The sequence below is a fragment of the Orycteropus afer genome, unplaced genomic scaffold (assembly GCF_000298275.1).
Source record: "Orycteropus afer afer isolate SDZICR_OR568_19922 unplaced genomic scaffold, OryAfe1.0 scaffold00406, whole genome shotgun sequence".
In the NCBI taxonomy this organism is placed as follows: domain Eukaryota; kingdom Metazoa; phylum Chordata; class Mammalia; order Tubulidentata; family Orycteropodidae; genus Orycteropus; species Orycteropus afer.
The window spans coordinates 2,514,752-2,524,386 of NW_006921993.1; positions in this window are offsets into that span (position 1 = coordinate 2,514,752).

Below are 9,635 nucleotides of genomic sequence, written 5' to 3' on the forward strand. Positions count from 1 at the left end.
TGTTGTTGTTGTTGTTGTTATGTGCCGTCGAGTCGGCCCTGACTCATAGCGACCCCTCCTTGGGTTTCTGAGGCAGTATCACTATGGAAGTAGGATTGTCCAACCAATATTCTGAAGCATAATGGATATTGACATTCTCACTACAACCCAAGGAGGGATCGGTGCCATAATAAAATCCAACACCTATGTCTATATTTCTGACAATAATGTTAATTTTATACTCTATATTAATTATAGGCAACATGTGGTATCTTGCTTTAATATTCTTGTCTATTCCTTAAATGATCATACAAGCAATTTGTTTTCCTGTTGTGGTGGTTAGTGAAAACATTTGCTACTTTATTTTAGAATCTTGATATTTCTCATTGTTTTTGTCATTGTAAATATAATACTGTTGTAAACATAAAATATTTATAATAGTAAAAACAATGAGATATATAAAGATGCTGTTTTACTTCAGTTCAGTTCATTTTATCCGTGAAATGCTGTACTTCAAAACCATTTGACACTTCACATAAAATCATGCTGATTTCAAGAGTTTTCACCGCTGAATATGTTTTGCTTCTCTGGGTATGTTTTATGTTAACTTCTATCATTCTGTCCCGACTGAGAAATCTTCCTTGAATATGTCTTGACCGTTAGGATGTTCCAAATAAAATATACTCACTCTCAAGAAGAGGCCTATTATCTTGACAAAATGGAGAAAATAATTTTTATTAACCAAAGTTCCTCAAGCAAACAGACAAAGTCCTTGCACAAGAATGGCTACTCCATTGTGAGTGATAAGCATACACTAGTGAGCGCTTGATCAAAAGGAGGAAATGTGAATTGAAAAGGTTTAAACTGGAGTCAGTCATGGCAGGATGTAAGAATGACAGGCATAACATGTATTCTCAGGAAGCAAAAGATCAGAATGTAAATCATTTATTCATGAGTCAAGATGTAAATAATGTGTTCCCAGGAAAAATATTCTCATGACTCCCAGGATAGGTAACCAAATCTTCTGGCACTATTCACCCAAAGAGTACTTTAATTTCTTCTTTACCAAATAGCTTACCTTCACATTTCAAAGGACTGCAAGCTGAAATCTATCTTATCTATAACCAATCATTAACAACACCCTCCAAACTTTTTGTTCTCTTTGTATATAGACTTCTGTGGACTTTTGGACTGCAGAGTGCTTTAAATTTTTTTGTAATGCTGTCTAGCCTGAGCTCTATTATTCCTCAATAAAACACTTTTTGCATCACTTCTAATGTAATGAAGCATTGTCTTCTTTGATACATCATACTTACGTCAACTTTCTAGAAGTACTACTCTTCCTTACAGAAGCTCTGGTGTCATAATGCCTACTGCATTTGACTGCTAACCAGAAGACTGGTGGTTCAAATGCACTAGCCACTCCTCAGAAGGGAAACTTGGCAATCTACTTCCATAGAGATACCACCTCAGAAACCCAAGAAGGGGTCGCTATGAGTCGGAACCGACTCAATGGTAGTTTTTTTTTTTTTTTTTAAATCCTTCCTCACATATTTTAAAACTTTTTTCTTTGCCCTACCATTTGGAGAAAAAAATTAATTTGGATTGGCTAATCTTATAATTGAGAGTTCTGGTAGCATAGTGCCTAAGGCACTTGACTGCTAACAGAAGGCTGGCGGTTCAAACCCAGCAGCCACTCCTCAGAAGGTAGGTTGAACAATCTACTTCCATAGTGATACAGCCTCAAAAACCAAGGAGGGGTTGCTGTGAGTTGGGACTGACTCCATGGAATATAACAACAACCACCACAATCTTATAATTTGTTTTGTTTTTCAACTGTAACGATTTTTCCATGCAATTTTCATATAGATTCAAAATTGGTTATGCAGTAAATATGATTAACACAATTATGGATATGTAAACTACTTTGCAAAACTAGGCTATAATAGGCTTACATGTAATTCTTGCAAATAGATTAAAGCCATTTTTTCAACAATGTATCTTAAGCTTTCTCTTCATTTAACCCATAAATGTACTTGAATAAATTCTTGAATATTTTCTACAACTCTTATACATTTGAATAATATTTCCTTGCTGAAAAATACAAATGCAAGTTGTTGTTGTTGGTGTTAGACTCATAGCGATCCTAACTACAACAGAATGAAACGCTGTCTAGTCCTGCACCAACCTCACAATCCTTGCCATACCTTAACCCATCATTGTAGCCACTGTATCAATCTATCTTGTTGAAGGCCTTCCCCTTTTTTGTTCATACTCCACCTTATCAAGCATGATGCCCTTCTCCAGAGGCTTGCTTCTGATAATATGACCAAAGAAAGTGAGATAAAAATCTGGCCATTCTCACTTCCAAGGAGCATTCCAGCTGCCCTTCTTCCAAGACAAATTTGTTCATCCTTCTGAAAGTCCATTTTACTTTCAGTATTATTTGCCAACACTGTAACTCAAAACCATCAAGTCTTCTTTAGTCTTTCTTATTCATTGTTCAATTTAACATGGATATGAAGTTATTGAAACTACTGTGGCTTGGGTTAGGTTAATTGTAGTATTTAAGTTTGTGTGTCAACTTGGCTGGGCCTGGTTGAGTGGCTGGGAAGCTGGATGTAGTATTCCCCATGATGAGACTGGTAACTCCATGGTGGGATCTACTGTGAGCAGCTCAGTAGTGGATTTAGGGCTGTGTTCTGCTTCCTGTATGTAAGGAGAAGGCTTGGGAAATGGTTTATAGCTTGTGAAATGCTTGAACCCTGCAAGTAGCCATGTCATTGTTCAGTAGCCTGTCATGCTCTGCCAACCTTGGGGCTTTCAATGGACTTGAATTCATGGCCTGCTGTGTGCTTTGGTAACATCAGGACTGTGCCTTTTTGCTTGTCAAGCTTGGGCTTGTCAGCCTGCAGCTGTCTGAGTGACGAAAAGCCTATAGCTTCAGTGGGCCAGGAGCAGGAGGCAGAGGTAAAGCCCAAAGTTGATGGTCTTTCACCCAGCCCTAAGAGCCTGGCACTTTGAACTTGGACTTAAAACCTCCAAACTGTAAGAGAATAAACTCCTGTTTATTCAAGCCATCCCATTTGTAGTATATTCCCATCAGAGCAACACTATGTAACCAAAACACACACCTAGTCTTCACAGAGATATCTTTGCTCTTCAGCACATTAAAGAGGTCTTTTGCAGATTTGCCTAGTGTAATACATCATTTGATTTCTTGATTGCTGCTTCCATTGGTGTTAATTGTGGAACCAAGTAATATGAAGTCTTTGAAAGCTAGATTGATTAAAAATTGTAGCTTGAAAATATTTGTTTTATACTTAGAAAACATTTTTTTAATGCTTTCATCATCCAGTAGCACTGGTAAAATCTTTTCTCACTTATGTACACATACACTTTTGGTGAGTACCCATTTAACATTTTTGTGCCTCTATGCAATTCCTAAAATTTAACAAAAAAAAAAAAAAAAAAAACACTTAAACTATGATTTTATAGTGACCAAAAAGAATGTGTCTTGTTCAGAACAAAAGGAAAAAAAAAAAAAAAAGAGAGAGACAAAGATATGGAAGCAGAAAAAAAAAGAAATTACTCTTTATCTAGTAGAGTTCTGGATGTTTTGAAGCAGACCTTCAGGGATTATCTGTTCTTTACAGATGTGAATACTGGTAGTGTTTGTTATTGAGGAGGCTATTTTAAAATTCACTAGGAGTGCCTAAAGCATTTGACTGCTAACCAGAATGCTGGCAGTTCAAACCCACCAGCCATTCCTCTGAAGGAAGATTGGTCAATCTACTTCACTAGTGATAATGCCTCAGAAACCCAAGGAGGGGTCACTATGAGTCAGATCCTACTTGACAGCAGTGAGTTTGGTTTGTTTTGGAAGGTAGAGAATTAAATTTACAGAAAACAAAATCTATGCAAGTATTTCCTGACCATAGCAATAAAAATGATTTTTTAAACCTATATAGAATATATATTTTTCTAAGTCAAATTCTTATTTAGACCACTTTTATACCTTTATGGTATCCTTTTTAATTAATAAATTAAATTGAATATTTGATACTTGTATTTTATATTTGTAAGAGGATCATGTTTTTACAATTTGAAAAAAAAATATATTTTAGCAGTAAATATGGATTATATGGATTAGACATTATTACTTGGAAGACTGCCCATGTAATATGTAAGAAATTTTAACAAGATCCTATTACTGATTACAATCAAAACATGATTCATAATACATTAAGTACAATTTGAATTGAAACACATGAAATGCTTTTCAAAACTGTTAATAGGCTCTCTTATAAGAAAAATTTACTAAAGAAAAAATCTCTCTTATGCATGTAATTTATTTGCTATATTTCTCCTGGTTTTATTTCCTGATTAAAAAAAAAAAAATAGGAAAGATCAGCAATAATATTCTTATTTTTTACCTGATATTGTATGTTACATTTTTTGTTAACTAAGACATATACATACATAGAGATAGATAGATAGATAAATAGAATATAGATGTTCTTTATTAATCAAGAGGGGATAGAAAATATATAAAAATACACACACACACACACACACACACACACACATATATATATTCTGTTTTGCCTTGGTTAAGAAAGCTAAAAGTCAAGATTTGCAGGAATTGTGTTCCAGGTTAAAGTGGTTCAGTAGTTACATAGCTGATATTTACTATTGTTTTTCTAAAACCACACCCATTGCCAGTGAGTCAAATGCAGCTCATAACAACCCTATTGGATAGAATAGAACTGGCCCACAGGGTTTGCAAGATTGTAACCCTATCTTGCAGATCACCAGGTCTTTTTCCCATGGAGCCAGTTGTTGGTGGGATCAAACTGCTGACATTTTGGTTAGCAGAAAAGTGCTCATGTACTGTGCCACCAGAGCTTCTTAAAGTACAGCTACCCTATGGAGTTTTCTAGCCTATAATTTTTTTGGTAGCAGATCGCCAATTTTTCTCCTGAAGAGACACTGAGTGGGTTAAAAACACTAACCTTTCAGTTAACCACTGAACATTTCACAACTCTGCCACCAGGATTTCTTTTGTTGTTTTGGGAATTGTAATAAATAACCTGAAGAAATGGTAAAAGATTTAACTATGTATTTTATATTTTATTATGACAATATAATATACAGGTTTTTGCTACAAAACTGCAATATTTCCCTACATTTTTAAAATATCTTCTTTTCAGGAAGGAGCTCTAACACCTAGATTTTGAGAATTTATCTGAATAACCTAGAAATTATGAATCATCCACATATTCTCTGATTGATATATATATATATGTGTGTGTGTGTGTGTGTGTACTTTTTATTACATCTTTAAGGAAAATCCACAAGTGTACAGTAAGGATAAATAGTTATTTGTTTCTGGCATATTCTCATATTATCCTTGGATGAAACTAATTCACTGAGGCAGAAAAATCTAACCCAGAGGATGGAAAACAAAATGTTTCTGTTATTTTGAAAAAATATATTTATTACTAACATATGTTATTTCAGCCAGTAGTTAATTATCTCAAATAGGTAACTTTCAGGATTTATGACATATAATAGTATTATGTGTATGTAGTTTTTTATATCAGTTTTTATAATGAACTATGCATTTAATACAATCATATATTTAAAGATTTGTAATATTTTTCTACAATTAAAATATATTTGAGTGAAATAATCATAAGGGTAAAAATGTATTTCATCATTTAATAACTGCACAATTTTGCATGAAATTTTGCCAAAATTTAAATAGCTGAAGCATACTGATCTATTAGTATGAAATCTGTACTGCATGCTGTTTTATTTTCAATGCTGCTGACAGGTTGTAGAACCTGCCAAGAAATAGTAATTGTAAAGGAATTAATGAAGAAGATGACAAAAGCATTAATGAAAACTGAATTCAAGAGGTTGCTTAGGATCCCAAAATGAGTATGTTTGGCTTCCTTAGAATAAATGCCACACATAATGAATGCTCAAAACCAAGAAAACCAAACTCGCTGCTGTCAAGTCGATGTCAACTCATAAGGATTCCTCCTTGAGTTTTTGAGGCAATACCTCTATGGAAGTAGATTGCCCGATCTTCCTTCCAAAGAGTGGCTGGTGGGTTTGAGCCACCAGCCTTCTGGTTAGCTATCAAATGCCTTAGTCACCATGCCACCAGAGCTCCCTATTGAATGCTTAAGTGTTAAAATTTCAATTGACTAAGACTTTTGTCAGGTCTCTTGAATTAAATGGAAAAGTTGGTTAAGAATAATTACAATATTAATAAAATACTTATTAAAACACTTCCAATTTTGGAAGTATTACTACAATATATTACACTTATTTAGCACAAAAGGAGCTCTGGTAGAGGAGTAGTTAACCCATTGGGCTGCTAAACAAAAGGTTGGCAGTGTCTGCTTCTCAGAAGAAAGATGAGGCAGTCTGCTTCTGTTAATATGTACAGCCTTGGGAAACCTAAAGGGAAGTTCTACTCTGTACTATATATAGGGTTGTTACAAGTTGAAACTGACTTTATGGCAGTGAGTGGGGATTCATCCCAAATATGTTGTAAAATCATAAGCATAATGTTAATACTTGTTATTAGGTGCTGTCAAGTCAGTTCTAACTAGTAGCGACCCTATGTCAATGGAACGAAACACTGTTCATGTCTACACCATCCTCACAATCCTTGCTCTTCTTGAGCCCGTCGATACACCCATTGTGTCAATCTATCTCATTGAAGATCTTAGCCTTTTTCTGACCCTCTGCTTTACAAAGCATGATATCCTTCTCCAGAGCCTGGTCCCATCCGACAACATGACCAAAGTAAGTGAGACAAAGTCTGGCCATGATCTCTTCTAAGGAGCATTCCCGCAGCACTTCTTCCAGGAGATATTGTGCTTGTTCTTCTGGCAGTTATTAGTATTTTCTGTGTTCTTTGCAACACCAAAATTCAAAGGCATCGATTCTTCTATCTTCCTTATTCTTTGTCGAGCTTTCACATGCATCTTAGGTGATTGAAAATACCATGTTTTGGATTAGGCACACCTTAGTCTGCAAAGTAACATTTTTGCTTCTTGACACTTTAAAGAGATCTTTTGCAGCAGATTTGCCTATTATATGACATCTGATTTCTTGGCTGCTGCTTCCATGCATGTTGATCGTAGATCCAAGTAAAATGAAATCTTTGAAAATTTCAAAGTTTTCTACATTTATCATGATATTGCTTACTGATCAAATTGTGATGATTTTTGTTTTCTTTATGTTGAGGTATAATCAGTACTGAAGACTGTAGTCTCTGATTTTCATTAGTAGTGCTTCAAGGCATCTTCACTTTCTACAACCAAGGTTTTGATGTCTGCATATTGCAGATTGTTAATAAGTCTTCCTCTAATCCTGATGCCACCTTCCTTTTCAAGTAGTCCAGCTTCTCAAATTTTTTGCTGAGCATATGATTGAATAATAATGGGGAAAGGATATAACCCTAATGTATGCCCTTCCTGATTTTAAGTCATGTAATATTCCCTTGTTCTGTTCGAACAACTGTCACTTGGTCTGTGTACAAGTTCTTCATGAGAAAAATTAAGGGTTTTAGAATTCCCATTCTTTACAATGCTATCCATAATTTATTATCCACAGAGACATGCCTTTGCATTGTCGATAAAACACAAGTACACATCTTTCTGCTATTCCTTGCTTTCAGCCAAAATCTATCTGACATGTCCTCTTCTAAATATGGCTTGCATTTCTGGAAGTTCCCTATCAATACACTGTTTTTGCTTTATCTTCAGCAAAATTTTACTCATGTGTGATATTACTAATATTATTTGATAATTTCTATATTTTGTTGGATCACCTTTCATTGGAATGGGCACCAATATGGATATCCTCCAGTCTGTTAGGCACCTAGCTGCCTTCCAAATTTCCTGGCACAGATGAGTAAGTACTTCATGTGCTGTATCAATTTGTATACTCATTTCAATGAGTATTCCTTCAATTAGTAGTGTAGCTTTGTTTCTTGCCAACTTTTTCAGTGCAGATTGGACTTCTTCCTTCAATGCCATTTGCTCTTGATCATTTGCTACCTCCTGAAATGATGGAATATTGACCAATTCATATTGGTACAATGACTGTGTATTCCTTTCATAGTCTTTTTACACTTCTTTTTAGTTCAATATTTTGCACATAGAATCCTTCAGTATTGAAATTTGAAGCTTAATTTTTCTTTTCTCCAATTCTTTCAGGTTGGGAAATGCTGAGCATGTCCATCCCTTTTGTTTTTCTAATTTGTTGTCCTTTGCACATTTCATTGCAATATTGTCTTCTCAAGCTGCCCTTTGAAATATTCTGCTAAGCTCTTTTTATTTACATTTATTTATTTTGCTTTAGGTACTCTCTGTTGAAGAGCAAGATTGAGAGTCTCTCCTGTCATCTATTTTGATATTTACTTCCTTTCCTCTTTATCTATTTATTTATTTTAATGATTTTTGCTTTTCTCATATATGATCTTGATTCATTTGGTTTTCAGTCACTGGTATCAATGCATCAAATCTATTATTCAGACAGTGTCTAAGTTCAGGTGGGTTATACTCAAGGTCATACTTTGCCTCTCTTGAAAGATCTAATATGAAGACTTACAGCAATTTCTCTAGTTTACATATCATGCATATCATGCTTACATACATATCATACATGCATTATTTTCTTGGTCTGTAAGTCTAAATTCCATGCAATGGGATTTCTTAACTCTTTTCTTCATTATCCTATTACAACACATAAAAAGTAAATAAATTTTATTGTACACAATGAATATGGCACTAAATAACTGATTAAATTGCAAAATGGAAAAACAAAATGATGTTGCTGTTTTTGGTATTTGTTTTTAGTAATCTGTCACTTCTCCATGTGCTTTTTTTTATCATAACGACTTGCATTTAGTTGACACTTACATTTTGACTGATCAAATTTAAGCAAAACATATTAAATACTTATTGTTAAACAGTAAATTAAACTTAAACAAAACAAAACTCACTGTCATGGAGTCGGACCCAAATCATAGTGACCCCTCCTCCTTGGGTTTCTGAGGCAGTATCACTACAGAAGTAGATTGCACAACCTATCCAGGTATAGTCAGCCCCAGGGTTACAGGTGAGGAGAGACAACTCAAGAATGCCCAAAGTAGCGAGTGGGAAGAGCAGGAGAAAGGGGATAAAAGTCCAGATCCTGGACAGAGGAGCGGTCAGCCTCAGGAACAACTCAGGGACGCACAAAACAGCAGGGCAGAAGAGCAGGAGAAAGGGGATTAAAAGCCAGGAAGCCAGACAGAGGTACAGTCAGCCACTGGGACCCAGTTGGGGATGATACGAGAGGTCACCAACAGGAAGACAAACTTGTCTGTCGGTTTGTCCTACTGTGGTGACATGTAGACTTGAGTTTTGAGGCTGAGCCTTAAAACCCAGCGAGATGCACCTGGTGCACAGGTAACAGCCCAGCTTATAGACTGAGACAGACTAGGAAGAAGGAAGAGGCCATACAATTCTCAAAGAATTGGACAGGGAAAACCTTATGAATAGCAAAGAAACACTGGTACATTACTGCACACCTTTAGTAATAGTCCATTTAGGCTAAAAGGCTCTCAAAATAGGACTGGGAAAGAG